This window comes from Saimiri boliviensis, chromosome 17 (genome assembly GCF_048565385.1).
Source record: "Saimiri boliviensis isolate mSaiBol1 chromosome 17, mSaiBol1.pri, whole genome shotgun sequence".
Taxonomy (NCBI): Eukaryota; Metazoa; Chordata; class Mammalia; order Primates; family Cebidae; genus Saimiri; species Saimiri boliviensis.
In genome coordinates this window covers 19,326,749-19,343,312 of record NC_133465.1, presented here as the reverse complement: position 1 = coordinate 19,343,312, position 16,564 = coordinate 19,326,749, and the positions used below count along the sequence as shown (strand labels likewise).

Genomic DNA, 16,564 nt, shown 5'->3' with positions numbered 1-16,564 from the left:
CCTAATAACTCAAAGGAATATAGGGAGACAGGACTTAACATGTAAAACAATGCCCCAAGCCAACTTTCTGCATCATATTTAATGACAAAACACCAAAATCACCCACAGTAAAGTGAGAGCAAGTCAAGGATGTCACTAGCAATTAACACAACTGGGGTAACACACACAAAACAGCAAGAACTACTGGAACGGAGGAGACAAAAGGCATCATTACCTGCAGCTGATATCACTGTCTGCTTGGAAGACACCCGAGAATCAGCTGAAAACCATTAGTGCTAAGAAGAGAGGATGGTAAGGGAGCAAGCCAGTTCCAAACTAAATATTTTTAAAGTATCTAATTTAAAAATACAGTCAATGACAGTGCTAATACCCAAATTGGAATGATCCAGAGAAGATTAGCCTGGTTCCTGTGTAAAGATGACATTCAAAGTTGTGAAATAATCTATATTTTGTTTTTAAAAAAGAAAGAAGTATAATGAATAAAGAACCCCATTCACAATAGGAATAAAAGTATAAATGAAGGTATGAACTCAACAAAAAGGAAGAAAGGAAGGAGGGAGGGAGGGAAGGAAGGAAGGAAGGAAGGAAGGAAGGAAGGAAGGAAGGAAAGAAGGGAGGGAGGGAGGGAGAGAAAGAGGGAGGGAAGGCATGATCAAAGGTATAAACTCAACAAAAAGGAAGGGAGGGGAGGAGAGAGGGGAAGGAGGGAGAAAGGAAATAAGCAAACTTTAGGGGAAAAGCCAAAAAACGAAGAGAGGACATGGAGAACTGGAGAGGCTACTTGGTTCTGGATGAAAAGCACTGGCAAAGATGTCAGTATTGCTGGGGAGGTGCAGAGAGAGCTCCCGGCTGTCTGTACCACAGGCACCCAGGGAAGACCCAGGAAAGCTGCCATCCCCAAACCAGCACTGCACCTTGTGCCAACACAGAAAACCCTTGGCCCCACTCCAAAGCCCTGACTAAATCATATACTCCTGGGCAATGCAGGGCCACAACACCACCAGAAACTGCAAGCCACTCCGGGTCCATCCACATATGATGGATAAACAAAGTGTATGGCTATCCAGACAATGGAATATTTTTCAGCTTTAAAAAGGAAGGAAATTCTGACACATGCCCCAGCGTGGATCAATCTGAAGGATACTATGCTAAGGAAAATAAGCCAGTCATAAAAGGATACTGTGTGATTAAGTAGAGTGGTAGCTGCCAACAGGGGAATGGAGGTGGCAGACAAGGGAATGGGGGGCGGGGCTGTGGACAGGGGGAGTGCGGGGTGGGGGCTGCGGAAAGGGAAACAGGGGGCTGCAGACATGGGAACGGGGGCTGTGGACATGGGAGCGGGGAGTTGTTCAGTGGGTACAGATGTGTAAGCTTGAGGGACCTGCTATGCAGCATTGCCCCGAATTACACACTTAAAAATGTGTTCAGAGAATAGATCTCATGTTAAGTGTTCTCACTACAATGTGAAAATGAATTAAATGCAGAATAAAATAGAAGAAAATGAAAATACAGACAGTTCCAAACTTATGATGGTGTGACTTACCCTTTTTGACTTTAAGGTGATGCAGAAGCGACATGCATTTAGTAGAAGCTGTACTTCAAGTGTCCAGACAACCATCCCGTTTTTCACTTTCAGTAAATTAGGTTGGTGCAAAAGTAATTACAATTTTTAAAATGGCAAAAATCACAATTACTTTTTTGCACTAACCTAATACAATAAATTACATAAGATATTCAATTCTTTATTATAAAATAGGCTCTGTGTTAGATGATTTTGCCCAACTGTAGGCTAACGTGAGTGTTCTGAGTATGTTTAAGGCAGGCTGGCCCAGTGATGATGTTTGGAAGGTTGGGTGCATTAAATGTGTTTTGAACTTAGCATATTTTCAGCTTATGATGGGTTTATCCGGAAGTAACCAATGAAGTAACCGGAGGAGCATCTGTACCGAATCTGAATTTTTTTTTTTAAATCACAAACTATATTCATTGATAAACGACCTGTCTAAAATTACAAAAACAAGAACAAATGCATTCCTGGCACTCTGTGATTCTGCAGGTTCTTATCTCCAAACAGACTAGACCACACCTGCCCCAGGCCCCTTCCTTGAGTCCCCAACACTTCTTCAGGGCCCTTCAGAACTCACAGTGAAATCAGCACCTCCCATAAGCTGAGCTCTCTGAATGTCCCCCCACTTCCATGGCTGGATGAATCCCACCACTGCCCTTCCAAGCCAGTCTGTTCCCTTTCTCACATTTCCCAAACTGAAGGTCTTGCTGTACCTTATATTCATGACCACTGCCAGTTCAGACCACTGCCTGTTCCCCTCCCCACTGTAAGCAGACACCCTCCATCTCCGCAGTTCATGCAGCAAGACCTGGCATCCTCTTCCCCTCCCTATTGCCATCTTCAGACCCCTCCCCATCTCCCCATTCCCTAATGTCCCTGGTTCATGGTGCTCCTCCTCCTGTGACATCCGAGAAACTGACCTACCCACCTTCCGGCCTCTCAATTCCAAGACTTCCAACATTCCCTTCCTCTTCTCTCCTCCCAACAAGCCAACCCATCCATGGTTTTCTCTCAGCCTCTGTTTCCTAAGCTGCAAGTCCTGGTCCCAATATTTGTCTCACATGGACTTGGACAGTCTGCTCAATCTCTTTATGCCTCAGTCTCCTGATCTATAAAATGGGAATGGTAACAGCGTTGTAGTAAAGACTAAAGAAGACTATATTCATTTCACACTGAGAACAGTGGCTAGCACATAGTGAGCAAAGAATGCTAGTCACCAGTACTAGTAATTCTAGAACACGTAAAGATGATGGGGGAAGAAGATGAGTCTCCCTACTAGAGGAAAACAATAGCAGAACTAAGAACTCTGGAGTCAGACCCTAGGTTTGAATTTGGGAACACTACCTAACCTCCTGGAGCTTTGGCTTCTTCACATGTCAGATGGGGATAAGAATATTTGTCTTCCAAGTTAGAGGAGTTTCCCTGATAGGAGCCCAGAGTTATTCCCTCCCTGTGTCAGAGAGGACAGGTGTCTCAGGTTGGAGCCTCAGGCATTACCTGGGTGTGATGCAGGTAACTGGGAATGCAAGGGTCCAGGTATCAGCGAGGACACAGACAGCTTCTTGGCAGTGAGCCAGTCATGACTGCTTGCCCTTACTGATCACCCTCTGAGAGGTCTGAGATTCTGAAACCATTAAAGCAGAGTTTGGTCACAGTAAAACTAGCCTTTCACATTTATTTTGCCTTGTTTTTTTAACTTTTAAGAGAACATTGACATCAGTTTAAAATAGTGACATTCCTTTGGATTCCACGTGTTATATAAGGAAATATCTAAATGGGCACGTCCGTGTCTCACAGTTTTTAAAATGTTTTAAATGGGGTTATGTGAACCTCCTTCTAGTCAACTGCTATCTCCAGAAGAGATCTGTGTTCACTCCTCATCCCTTGGGGGCCCATCAGATCTCATCGCACTCATCCCACTGCTAACATGAGCAGAAATCTTACCCTATACCAACTTTACAATCTATCAGGAGAATCCAGCAATTCTACTTCCGGGTATAGCCCTCCCCAAAAGTAAAAGCAGTGTCTCAAGACCAGAGCAGCATTATTCACAATAGCCAAAAGGAAAACTTAGGCTGAGCATCCTTCAACAGATGAATGGATAAAGAAAATATAGTATATCCATACAAGGAAATATTATTCAGCCTCAAAAAGGAAGGAAATTCTGACACGTGCTATGGCATGGATAAACCTGGAAGATATTATGTTGAGTGAAATCAACCAGTTGCAAAAGGACAAACATTGTATTATGCCACTCCCATGAGGGGCCTAGAGCAGTCAGATTCACAGAGACAAAGAATAGAACCAGCCCCTGGTTGCCAGGAGCTGAGGGAAGGGGAATGGGAAGCGAGTGTTTAATGGGGACAGAGTTTCACGTTGGGAAGACGAAACAGTTCTGGAAACAGAAGGTGGTGATGGTTGTACAACGTGAATGAACTTAATGCCACTGAACTGTATGCTTAAAAACGATTATGTGTATTTTTCCACAATTCCAAAAGTAGGAAAGCTGCGAGCCAGCTGGCTTTCCCCTTCAGAATACATCCAGACACAGCTGCTGTTCCCTGGTGCCACAGCGGCTGGCCCAGCCCAGGTCACTTCTTTCCTAGACCACAGCCCCAGCCTCCAATCTGTTCTGCTCACTCCATCTGTCCACTCTCAACAAGCAGCCAAAGCAGTCTTTTTAAAATGCGATCGGGTCATATCACTGCTCTGCGCAAAATCTTGCAAAAGTTCCCCAGTGGAGTCAGAGTAAAAAATCTAAAGTCCTGACAGTGACTCCCAAGCTCCCCCATATTTCTGCCCTCTTCCCCAACCGCTTGTTCACTCTTCTGCGGCCCCACTGGCCTTCCTACCACTTCCTGGACGTGGGGGACATGGGACAGCTGTCATCTCTGCCTGGAATGTCCACCTCTCCAGCTGTCCACCTGGCTTTCTCATCTGTCCCACATCTTGCTCATGTAGCTTTATGAAGGCAAGGATGTTTGTCCTGCTCACTCATGTAGCCCTTTTGCCTAGAACAGTGCCAGGCACATGGTAGCCTCTCAAAGATATTTGTTGAATGAATGAATCAATAGGACTGTTTCTAAGGTCAGACATGTTAGTCAGAACTGGAACTTGGAGCCGAGGAGCAGGTGGGTGCTTTTGACAAGGCTGCCACCTAGTGGCTGGATTCCTTGACTGCCTTCTGGGGGTTCCCCAACCTTTCACTTGACCCTGGGGCAGGCAGGGAGGACTACCACCTGCACACAAGGAACCTCCTCATTCTCTAAATGCTACACCACTGTGTAACACGAGATATACACAAAAGACACCTTAGGGAGAAAAAGAAGGATAAGAACTGGAATCCCGGCCAGGCGTGAAGCCTGTAATCCCAGCACTTTGGGAGGCCAAGGCAGGAGCCTAGAAGTTCAAGACCAGCCTAGGTAACACGGCGAGACCCTGGTGGTATGCACCTGCATTCCCAGCTACTCGAGAGCTGGGGCAGGAGTATGGAGGCAGCAATGAGCTATGATCGCACCACTGCACTTCAGCCTGGACAACAGAGCAAAATCCAGTCTCTAGGAAAAAAAAAAAAAAAAAAAAAAAAAAGAATCTAGAATTGTTTTTTGGAATTCAGAATTCAGATATGTGAATAATATCAATGAAAGAAAACCAATTAGAAAAAGTGGATGCCGGGCTGGGCGCGATGGCTCAAGCCTGTAATCCCAGCACTTTGGGAGGCCGAGGTGGGTGGATCACGAGGTCGAGAGATCGAGACCATCCTGGTCAACATGGTGAAACCCCGTCTCTACTAAAAATACAAAAAACTAGCTGGGCATGGTGGCGCGTGCCTGTAATCCCAGCTACTCAGGAGGCTGAGGCAGGAGAATTGCCTGAGCCCAGGAGGCGGAGGTTGCGGTGAGCCGAGATCGCACCATTGCACTCCAGCCTGGGTAACAAGAGCGAAACTCCGTCTCAAAAAAAAAAAAAAAAAAAGAAAAAGAAAAAGTGGATGCCTAACAATAAAAGAAAAAAAAAGAAAATATGAAAAAAAAGAAAAAATAATAATTAAAAAAATAAAAAAAAGAAAAAAGAAATAAATTTTTTTTAAAAAGTGGATGCTCCATATGGAAACCTGGGGTGGTCATGGGAGAGTTTGACTTTTCCGGAGCCAAGGTTCCTAGTTTGGGTGAAACACCGTGCTCTTCCTATAGCTCTTAGGAGTATGAAGAGAGACAGCAGCTCAGAGAAGCCAGCACAGTGGCAGGCAGGTGGCAGGGCTTGAAAATAGTAGTCCCTTTCGTGATTTTTGCTGTGTTCTTGCTATTGTTGGAGAGAACTTTGGCACAGCCCCAAAGAACAGCATAAGGCCTGGAAACCAGAAACTAGAAATAGTCTTGAAAAGAATGAAGAAGCTCATGTCTCCCCATTCAAGCAGTTCCAATACCACCCATGATAGATGGCAAGCTGGTGCCCTAGGCAAGGCTGAGGCAATAATAAAATTATTATGACCAAAAGATGACACATTTTCTCCTGGAGTAGATTTCAGAGGTTCTCCCTGAGGACAGATCAGCTCCCAGGAAAGGGCGCAATAAAATACAGGCTGACTATAGGTGTCATTCTTGTGAGTTCAAAATCACAATACTGTGTTAAAATTTCACAACAAAAATCTTTCTCAAAATTAATACAATTGAAAGAAAATACAGATAATACCATGCTATGCATCTTAGAAAATTTGTCCCCTAGTTAAAAGTACAAAAACTAAGCCTTGGATGTCATAAAAAGAATTCTGCCCCCTACAAGTCTATATATAATAATCACACCTTTCCTTTCAGAGGAAATCAACTATATGTTGCCAGAATTCTCCCAATTTCCTTTAATTTTATTCTTTTTCTTCACAGCTGAGCCTACAGAAAATTGTTTTAAGTCCAGTGAGCATCTAATGGGAGATGCTATTACCAACATGCTAAATAATTTCCATCTGTCTCATAATTTTCAATATATTGAATGTTTTGGTGGGTTGTTTTTTTTTTTTTTTTGGTTTGTTGTTATTGTTATATTTTTTTTAAGATTGAATGACCTCTGAACTTCTTATTGGTCTCCTGCTCCCCAAAGGGTCCCCTGCTTCTGCTGGCCTCATGTCTCAGAACTTTGGTGTCATTGGTCTCAGACACCACTTTGCCATCCACTATCCGGCGGGTGGTGGTCTTTTGGATGATTTGCATGGAGTTGCTGCTGTCCAGGGCATCACTAAGACTGAAGCCCTCGCCATCTTTCAGCAGGCGGCGGTAGGTGATGATCTCAGCCTCCAGCTTGACCTTGATATTCAGCAGAGCCTCATACTCCTGGGCCTCGCGCTGTCTCTGTGCCCAGATCTGTGCCAGCTCTGACTCCAGGTGCAGAAGGATCCCGTTGAGCTGCTCCATCTGCAGGGCGTACCCAGCCTCCATCTCCCTCAGGCTGTTCTCCAAGCTGATCTTCATATTTCTCATGGAGTCCAGGTTGATCTCCAAGGACTGGACTGTACGTCTCAGCTCTGTGAGTGTTATCTCAGCAGCTTCAACCTCAGTGGACTGTGTGGTGACCACTATGGTGCTCTCCTCAATCAGCTGAGTCCAGTACTTGTCCAGCTCCTCTCAGTTCTTCCGAGCCAGCTCATCAGATTGAGCCCGATTTCTGCCATGATCTTGGTGAGGCCCTGAGATTTGGGCACATCTACCTCCACGGTCAACCCAGAGCTGGCAATCTGGGCTTGTAGGCCTTTTGCTTCCTCTTCATGGTTCTTCTTCATGAAGAGCAGCTCCTCCTTGAGAGCCTCAATTTCTGTCTCCAGCTGCAGCCGAGTGACAATGGTGTCATCGATGACCTTGCGGAGCCCATGGATGTCACTCTCCACAGACTGGCGCATGGCCAGTTCTGTCTCATACTTGACTCTAAAGTCATCAGCAGCAAGACTGAACATCGTCAATCTGCAGAACGATGTGGGCATTGTCCACAGTATTTGCGAAGATCTGGGCCCTGAGGTCCTCGATGGTCTTGAAGTAATGGCCCTAGTCTCCGACCTGGGGTCCCTTCTCCAGGTGCTCCCAGATTTTGCTCTCCAGCTTCCAGTTCTCGGTCTTCAGGCTCCTCACTCTGTCCAGGTAGGAGGCCAGGCGGTTGTTCAGGCTTTGCCTGGTCTTCTTCTCGTTCTGGATGCCTCCCATTCCGGCCAGGCCCCCGACCCCCATGCCGCTCCGGAAGCTGGCGTAGTGTGACGCGGAGATATGGGAACCAGAGCCCCCTGCATAGACGCTGGCCGTGCTGCTGACTGGCTGGGCGCCATAGCTGGGCACCTGGACGGAGCCCACGGACCCGACCGGTAGTTGGTGGAGAAGGTGGAGCAAGTGGTGAAGCTCATGCTGCCTGGGCAGGAGAGCAAGAGGACAGGACTCAGGCTTTGCCGATGACCTGTTGCTATTTTTTGACGGAGTCTCACTCTGTCACCCAGGCTGGAGTGCGGTAGTGTGGTCTTGGCTCACTGCAGCCTCTGCCTCCCAGGTTCAAGTGATTCTCGTGCCTCAGTCTCAAGTAACAGTGATTACAGGCACCCGCTACCACATCCGGCTAATTTTTTTCTATTTTTAGTAGAGAAGGGGTTTTGCCATGTTGACCAGGATGGTCCCAAATGACCTCAGGCGATCTGCCTGCCTTGGCCTCCCAAAGGTCTGGGAGTATAGGCATGAGCCACCACACCCAACAGAATTGAGACTTTAAAACCCACACTTATTAATACAAGGTGAGTATCCCTTATCCAAAATGCTCAGAACCATAAGTGTTCTGGATTTCTGATTTTTTTGTTTTGGAATATTTGCATTATACTTACTGGTTGAGCATCCCTAATCCCAAAATCCAAAATCCAAAATGCCCCAGTGAGCATTTCCTTTGAGTATCATGTCAGTGCTCAAAACATTTCAGATTTTGGAGCATTTGGGATTTTGAATTTTTGGATTTGGGATGCTCAACCTGGACAACTGGTTGCTGCAGTCCCAACCAGCACTTTGACTTTCCTGGTTTTCACACATGTAAAATAGACAAAATCAATCAGATATTGAAATGATTACTGAAACAATGCTATACGACTGCAGAGGTGGTGACACCTGTAACAGAGAGGTGCTGGATGCCGCTGCTCCTAATGGTCGTTCCTAATAGAATGGACGCCACCCATTCCAAATGAGGCAGTTTGGGGACATAATGACAGTGTACAAAAGTGTCAGCTGTCCAAAAGTGCTACCAAAATGTTGACAACTACTGACATTTAAAAATAAAAGCTGCAGAAACAAAACGTAATTTTCAGATTCAACCCTATTAAGTCAAATAATTTAATTTCACTTAAATGAAGTAATTGACAAGCAATTTGTATAACTAGGAGAATAGTAACTGCCACTTACATTTCATTCCAGTCTATAACATATTCACAGACCATTTTCCCAACATCACTGTGTATTAGATATGTAGTTATTTCCTTTCTTTGACAGATAAAGGATACTAATGCCCCTTGGGGCAGGGGAATTTGTCTACTTTAGAAGCCAATATGAAACCAAGGTATTTTCTCAGAATCCTGTGCAAAGCAGTAGATGCTGTAAGCAAACAACAAAAAGAAAATCCACAAACAAATGGCTAAGGAACAACACAGAAGACAAGTAGAAGAGGAAGGATTATGTGTTTATATTTATATTGTCTAAATTTATATTGTATTTACCTTGTTTTTCATTTCTATAGCAATGTATGCATATGTTCAAACTGTTCAAACAGCACAGGAAAATCTAAAATGAAAAAAATCTTCCTCTGCCACTTTCAATTCTGGTAACACTCCTCGAAGACAATCATTCTGACATTCTTCCAGAGAAAAAAATTGATTTTAATAATCAAATTAACATATACTTTGAAAACCAAAACCAAATTAAGATTAAGACATATGCACCATGTTATCTTCCCCACTTAGTAATGTTCTTGGAAATCTTTCCCTCTCAAGTACACACAAATCTACTGTATCCATTTTCATGCCTGTATACTGTTCTACTGCACCAAAATCACATTGTTCAACTAACCCTGTATGAATACATACTCAGCTTGTTTCCCATATTATATTATTATAAATAATCCTGCAACTGAACTTGGTCATACACGTTGGCATTCTTTTCCAAGAATATCAGTAATGTTAAGTGCTAAACAGTAGAAATGCCTGGTCAAAGGTTATATTAAGATTTAGATAGATATTACCAAATTGTCCTTGTGCATTAGCCATATGTGGCTCCTTATACTCTTAATGACACCAGAAATCATAAACTGTTTTAATTTTTGCTATTAGGGAAAATTATATATCTAATTTTGCTTTACTTTTTTTTTTTTTTTTTTTGAGACAGGGTCTCACTGTTGCCCAGGCTGGAGTACAGTGGCACAATCTTTGCTCACTGCAACCTTCGCTTCCCAGGTTCAAGTGATCCTCCCACCTCTATCTCCCAAGTAGCTGGGACCACAGATGCATGCTTTCATGCTCAGCTAATTTTTGTATTTTTTTGTACAGATGGGGTTTCACTGTGTTGCCCAGGTTGGTCTCGAACTCCTGGGCTCAAGCAGTCTGCCTACCTTAGCCTCCCAAAGTGCTAAGATTATAGCCGTGGGTCACCGCACCCAGCCTTGCTTTACATTTCTTGAACTATAGGTAAGGCTTAGTATCTTTCCACTGGCTATCTGTATTTTTTCATGGGAGCTATACATTTTTCTATTATGTTGTTTTCCTTTTCATTTATTTAATTATTATTATTATTTTTTGAGACAGGGTCTCACTCTGTCATGCAGGGTAGAGTGCAATGGTGTGTTCATAGCTCATGGTAGCCTCAAACTCCCAGGCTCTAACAGTCCTCCCACCTCAGCTTCTCAAGTAGCTGGGACTACAGGCATGCATCCAGCTAATTTTTATTGATTTATTATTTTTATAGAGATGAGATCTCACTATGTTGCCCAGGCTGATCTTGAACTCCTGGGCTCAAGAAATCCTCCCACTTCAGCCTCCCAAATTGCTGGGATTATAGGCATGAGCCACTGCACCTGGCCTATTTTTCTTTTTCTTATTGATTTGTATAAACTCTTTATAAATAAGCCCTTTGTTATGTGTATTGCAAATAACTTCCTCTTTTGCACAGAAGTTTCTTATATTTACATAAGTACATTTTTCATCTTTTTTATCTGTGTTTATTCCTACTTAGAAAGGCTCTTCCAAGGCCAAAACTGCAAATTAATTCTCTGATGTTTTCTCTTTATACTTTCACAGTTTCATTTTTTAATATTTAAATCTTTAATCCTCTTAGAATTTATTTTGATAGGAGCTTTATTCTTTCCTAAATTCTTACTCAGTCACACTGTTGAGTGAATTATCCACTGTGATATCACATGCCGCCTTTCCCCTGTACTAAACCTTCCAGTGTATTCTGCACTTTCTCCACCGTTCCACTGAGTTGCCTATCACTTCTTCAGTTCAAGGATGCCTAAGGTTAATCCCCTGATTACTATTTTCAGAATTTTCCTGGTTACTCTAGAATATTTATTCTGCTAGGTCAGGGTTTCTCAGCAGCAGTACTGTTGGCATTTTTGGGCAGGACTTTCTCTGCTGTGGCGGGACGGTCCTGCGCATCCTCGGATGTTTGGTATCTCTGGCTTCTACCCACTAGATGGCAGTAGCCCCGAGTCAGGACAGCCAAAAAGAAAAGAAAAAAAAAATTCTCCAGACATTGCCAATTGTTCCCTGATTGGAGCTGGAGGGGAAAATCATCCCCCACTGAGAACAACGGGTTTGAGATAAAATTCAGTTATTTTATTCGTATTTCTACTCCCAAATTCCCACTAATATTATAATCAAGATGAAAATGAATTCATAGAATTCAGACATCCTTATGACATTTTATAAGTTGTACTAATTAAGTTTAATCTTCATTATATTTAATCTTTCCATCTAAGAATCACAAACATGCTTCCACTTACTTATGCCTTCTTTGAAGGACATAGACTTCTCCATGAAAAGAGTTTTAAGATATTTTTATATGGATTTGTACACTATTTCTAAATATTTTGCCCTTTTATTCCTTTATAAATACAATTGTTTCTTACATTATTATTTTTTCTAATTAGTCACTCATAAGAAAGCTATTGATATATTAGTCTACAACTCACCACATACAGAACTCTTATTGTCTCTAATAGAATTTCAGGAAATTTTAAGATACAATTTTCAGGAAATTCAAAGCATACAATGTTATCTGATTACAATCATCATTTTGTTCCTTCATTTCCAATATTTGTGTATTTCTATATCTCTCTTATCTTACTTCCTTGGTTAATATCTACAAAAAATTTTAGATGACAGTAGTAATAGTAGGCAACCTTGAATTGTCTTTTACTTGAATGGGAATTGCTGGTTTTCATTTGTGACACATATATCGTTAAAGAAGTCTCTGCAAATGTACAGTCTATCAAGAGTTTGTTGTTAAATCAGAAAGATTGTTAATTGTGTCAAATGTACGTTCTGTATCTCTAGAGATAACTGTACAGTTTTTCTTCTTTGGCCTGTTAATGGTGTCATAGATTATATTCCAAAATTTCCTAATATTCATCCACTCTTGGGTGGCATAAATTTACTTAGTTGTGATGTACATTACTGTTCTTTTAATTTATAATTGAATCCTATGTGCTAATATTTTGATCTCGAATTTTTATAGTAATATTTGATGATGGGATCAGTCTTCTTTTTCTTTTCAATACTTTATATCATTTATTAATGCAGTATACATTAGATCTAAAATCTGCAGTTTATAAGCACACCATGTTTAGATCTTTCAGATCCTTCTGCAGTTTTAGGTTATTTTTACAGAGGTTTTAGGTTATTTCTACCTTTAAGTGAATGAATTACACATTCTATAATTCCTGAAAATATAGTACAGAGTGAAATGACTTAAATGTAATTTAGGCACATACTGATTATGAAAATAGATTATCTCTCAATACAATACTTCTCTGTCTTGGTAAAAATAATAAAGCAAAGAAAAATTCATTTCTGAAGTTGCTTTCCTTCACCTGTAAAGGTCTGATCTCCTCCCACTATGCATATGTACCCTCTACTGTTAAGGAAAGCTTTACATATGTAGATATAGAAGAATAAGCTATGTAAATACTAAAGAAACGTCATTCTCCCAAAGGAGACAAAAGTGGTTTTCAGTGATTCCTTGCCTTTGGACACATAATCCTCTAATGTCCCTGTTCTTGAGGTAGACATAAGGACACCAGGACATTGGTTAGCGAGGTACATGCCCTTCCTCTGCTGCTGCAGAGATAATGACTCAAGAAAATTGGGCTAAAATTTGTTTTAAACAAAAACGAACAAAAAATATAAGTAAAAGAATCACAGGTGTTGACTGATTGGTATTACATCTTAGAGCAGCCAAATGCCTTTATTTTTACTTTATATATATATTTTTGGTGGCTGTAATCAAATGTATGTTTGAAATTCCTCATTCCCCACTGTAGGGTTCTAGCTGCATTTATATTACATTGCCTTTTAACAGGCAACTCTACCATATTCATTCATACTGTATAAGCTTTGGCTGCAGTAGATCTGGATTTAATATCTATTTCTAAGCTGGCCCTGTTTAAACTATTTGATATTTGAATTAAATGAATATAATGATGTGCCCTGGTTTTTGGTTTTGAAGTATCTTCCTATGCTTGTGTTGACTGTGTGAGAAAACTAGGCTAACAGTGTAAATAGACAGAATTGCTTGGTGTGGTGTTGAGTGAAACCTAGGATGAAATTCTGAGAAATGTTCATTTCTAAGTGTTGTAATGATAGGTAAGTTCTTCTTCTATCCGTTGTTCCACTGTACCTTTGGAATGACGGTGATGTACAAAGATGTCTTTCTTTCCACTCTGTCTCAATCAGTAAGAACTAGATGTTACTTTAATTTAGCTACTGTTTTATTCTAAAAAGTAAACATTATCAAAATGATCCAGAAAAGAGTATTAGGGAGTCTGATCTCACCACATTTACATGGTGTGACAGGTATTTAAAGAGGGGAGGCATCACTAAAGCTATTTATAAACCCGAACAACCTTTCCAAAGTTTTCATAAAGTTTTAACAATTTAAATATCCATATTGCATCTAGGTGTTCAATAAATATAACTGCATATGTTGTGCTTTCATACATTAAAATCCTCAAATGCATCTCAAACCAAGATGGTATTTCCACATCAAGTCTATTTAAAAGCAAATATAATAGATACTATTCCTGGTCATAAAACCAGATAAACTCCCCTGCCCCATTCAAAAGGCATCAATATCTAGTTTCCCCACATCTATTAAATGAGTGCTTTTCTATTAAAAATCATAATATGGAAAAAAAGTCAATTTTTTCCCTTATGTACTGCTGAGAACAAGCATAATCCTCTAAATGTTTTTTCTTTTAAATTTCCTTACAGAAATTATTTCTTCTAGAAATTGAGAAGATTGTTATTTCTTCTAGACAATTATTTCTTCTAGAAATTGAGAAATTGTTATTTCTTCTAGACAACTGAGTGGGTGGAGAAAGTAAAATGACAAGAAAAATATTTTCTCCTGGTGAGAAAATATATTTCTTCCTCCAGCCCCTAAAATTCTCATCTGACTCTTTGTGACATGTGTAGTGGTGTCGACATCTCTTCAAATATAGCTCCCTTCACGTTGGATGCTCTCAGGTTGGCTTCTTGAAGATCACACCCAGACAGATTACAATTCTCTCAATCGGTTCCTGCCAGACTTGCTCTGCTGAGGTTATAGATCTTCAGCTTTGCATTTTTTAAGGCAGCCACTCTCAGGTTAATTCTTGTCATCTGACTTCCTTCCACATCCACACCCTTCAGATTAGCACCTTCTAAATTCGCTTTAAGACCAGAAGGATCCTCAAAATTACACAGTTTCGGGGATGCTCCTTCTGCATCAGAACAGAGCATCTTGACTCACTGGAGATTTGCACAGTTAAGCACTGATCCAGAGAGATCAGCTCGTTCAAGATTTGCATAGCAAAGTGCATGTGCCAGACTGCAGCAGCGTAAACTGGCCATTTTGAAGTTAATGTATGGAAGGTCCAAACGAGCAAGATCAGCACCACTGAAGCTCAAACCCTGGCACCGCAGTTCTGACTTGGTTGAAGTTGCTAGCAAACATTGGAGAAATTCCTTTCGGGATATTGGTGAATGATCCTCCAGTGATTGAGAATTCTTTATTGCCACTTCTAGCTTTTCAATCAATGAGTCAATACCAAAAAATCTTGCTTCTTCTAACACACCCAAAAAATCATTGCCATCATTTACAATGAGATATTCATGAGGCAAGTGGTTTAAAATGGGTTCAAAGCAGGACTTCAGCCAATTAAGAAAACTCCTCTAAGATCTTGCTGATTTCCCCAGACACCTTTGTCCTTAAACACGTGGGCCAGCATACTGTCAGGTTCTTTATTCACTAAAGTGCTCTGTGTAGTTGTAGAGCACCACCCTCCAACACTTAATGTTAGCCAGTCTGGGTGGAATCCTGACAACCCTTCAGGCAGCTTAAAATCTGCCTGAGGATCAAGAAATGGCTCTCCTTCACACACAAACAAAACACCATCATCCCTGATCGAAACAACACCATCAATCAGTCCACCTTTCCCATTATACACACTGGTGGCTTCTATGCTGAGTTTACTGCTGGCCACAGAAAGCAAATCCGATAAAGTTCCATATATAGCAACCACCTGTCCATTCTTGGGGCTGCCGTTCAGGAAGAGGGTCACCCGCCTCATCACGTTGCCCACCCCCCGCTGGGTCCTGAGTGAGCCGCTACCCTCCCACCTGGTCCTCCTCCCACCTTTTTCTCCTTCTGCCCTTCCCCTTCCTCCTCCCACTCAGACTCACCTCCCTTCACCACCTTCTTGTTCTTGGGGACACACCATACACACGCACTCTGTCCCACACCTGAGGCTCGGCTGGTCCTCCTTCCCACTCCGCCCCTAGGCTCCTCCCAGTCTGTCCTTTTTTAGTGGGGCTTTATTAACTTTCGGAATCAGTGTTAGGCTGGCTTGCTAAAAATAAGCGGTACTTTTGTTTACTGTATTTTAAAAACCAAGTATGTGCGTATGTTTAGTACAATATCAGTCTTTATAATGGTAAAGCCATTATATAGAAACACCAGGCAAGTCCCCTTATATCCAAGAAAACAAAGCCACATACAGTCTTCACAGATTCAACCTTCTGAAAACCAGATAAATTAAAATATACCTTTTGAGATCTAGCCTGAATGTGACTTTTACGAAAATAGCACAAAAATTGTAAGTGTACTACTCTTCAACACATTAAAAATTAATAATGATGTATTTCAGTTATTTTTCCCATCTTAGGCAATTTAGCAATACACTGAGGGCTGCCCTGTAAGAGTGAGACCATGGAAAGCTTAGATTTATTATCTATATGCTCAAAGAGAAAATCAAACAAATTCTTTGATATTTCATGTTTCACATGCTCTGAACTCAAATATAATGACTGAAGAACCCTTTCCTGATTCTCAAAAAATGAGTAACGCTGAAAAGATTCACAGCTTCCAGCTGCCACTGCCGTCCAAGCCACTCTGAGCAGCTTTCCACAGATGCTGGGTGAGGCTCTTAGTACAAATGTTATACATCCACTTCTGCAAGGGATCAACAGGGTTCGTTCATTCCTCCAATGCATTTTTCATTAAGGTGGCCCTAGAACGTACACTGCTCTGCCTGGATTTCAGAAGGAGTTCACACATGCATGGTGACAAATGGACCTCTGGAGGGACCAGAGAAACCACAGCACTCCTAGTTACCTTGTGTTTGCCATCGGTCTCCCCACTAGATGTGAACTCCCTGTGGGCAGCTACATCATCTGCCTAAAACAGTTCCGGCACAGGGTAAGTCTCAAGAAATACCTGACAAGGGAAGGAATGGATGGGT

General features: G+C 41.7%; 1 protein-coding gene, 1 non-coding gene and 2 pseudogenes across 12 annotated transcripts in view; 1 reads left to right on the top strand and 3 right to left on the bottom strand.

Annotated features, from left to right (window-relative positions):
* Positions 1-16,564, bottom strand: part of SPECC1 (sperm antigen with calponin homology and coiled-coil domains 1) — a 326,271-nt gene that overhangs the window by 203,373 nt on the left and 106,334 nt on the right. The window lies entirely within an intron of this gene.
* LOC120366992 (U6 spliceosomal RNA) lies at positions 348-452 on the top strand. The gene has a single exon (XR_005581499.1). It is a non-coding gene; the product is annotated as a U6 spliceosomal RNA (small nuclear RNA).
* Positions 5,554-9,826, bottom strand: LOC141581811 (keratin, type I cytoskeletal 18 pseudogene; annotated as a pseudogene).
* Positions 12,325-15,394, bottom strand: LOC101035786 (BTB/POZ domain-containing protein KCTD9 pseudogene; annotated as a pseudogene).